Below are 1232 nucleotides of genomic sequence, written 5' to 3'. Positions count from 1 at the left end.
ATCCATCAACCACGAGATGCTCCAAAAGGAAGAATCCATCAACCAAGACCCGTGCCAAGGAAAAGCCAAGAAAGACCAAGAATGGCACCAAGGGAAAGTCAACGGATACAAAACTCTGTCCCAATGGGAGGACTTAATCCACCAGGAGATGTCCCAAATGGAAGAATCCATTAACCACAAGATGCCCCAAATAGACGAATCCATCAACCACGAGATGTGCCAAATGGAAGAATTCACTGACCAAGACCCGTGCCAAGGGGACACCAAGAGACACCCAGAGCAGTGTCATGGGAATGTCAAGGGACACAAAACTCTGTCCCAATGGGAAGACTTCATCAACCAAGAGATGTCCCAGTGGGAAAGACTTTCTTGACCAGGAGCTGTGCCAGGGCCAGCCAACAGAGCAGGGGGCACAACCCTGCCCACCCCATCAGTGCCAGGGTCAGCGCCCTCCCGCCCTCCCCATCCTGACCTCCAGGGCCTTTCCCACACCCACGGCCACCCTCTGGACCCTGGCACTGATCCCACCTTAGAGAAGTCCAGCATTCCCAGGGAGTTAATCCGAGTTTCCCTTTCTGACTCACCTGGCTGAAGTCCATGAGGAGAAATGGTGCCCCGGCCACAAAGGAATTAAAGGAATTCCTGAATTCCTGCGGGCTCTGTCGGCTGCTAATGAGCCCCAGGAGGGGTTGAGTGCTCCAGGGGTGTTCCCAAGTTTGGAATGTCACCATGGAACTGAGGGGGCTGGGGGCAGGTTGGGTGCAGGGCAGGGACTCATGGAATCATGGAACTGTTTGGGAAAAATCCTCAAAGACCACTGAGTCCAGCATTGCCCAGGCCAGCACTGACCATGTCCCCAAGTGCCACGTGCACAGGGCTGGTAAATCCCTGCAGGGATGGGGACTCCACCCCTGCCAGGGCTGGACAGCCCTTTCCAAGAAGGAATTTTCCCAATATCCAACCTGGCCCAGCCTGAGGCTGTTCCCTCTCCTCCAGTCCCTGTTCTCTGGGAGCAGATCCCAACTCCTGGCTCCAAGAATCCAGGGAGTTCTGTAGAGCCAGATGCTCCCCCCCGATCCCCCTTTTCTCCAGGCTGAGCCCCTTTCCCAGCTCCCTCAGCTGCTCCTGGAGCTCCAGACCCTTTCCTTGACTCTCTCCATCGATTCCCTGGATCTCCAGTGTCATCCAGAGTCACCAAACCCCAAGGAATGACCCCAAACTCAAGCCCTGGG

The sequence above is a fragment of the Passer domesticus genome, chromosome 4 (genome assembly GCF_036417665.1).
Source record: "Passer domesticus isolate bPasDom1 chromosome 4, bPasDom1.hap1, whole genome shotgun sequence".
NCBI lineage: Eukaryota > Metazoa > Chordata > Aves > Passeriformes > Passeridae > Passer > Passer domesticus.
This window is presented reverse-complemented; position numbering follows the sequence as displayed.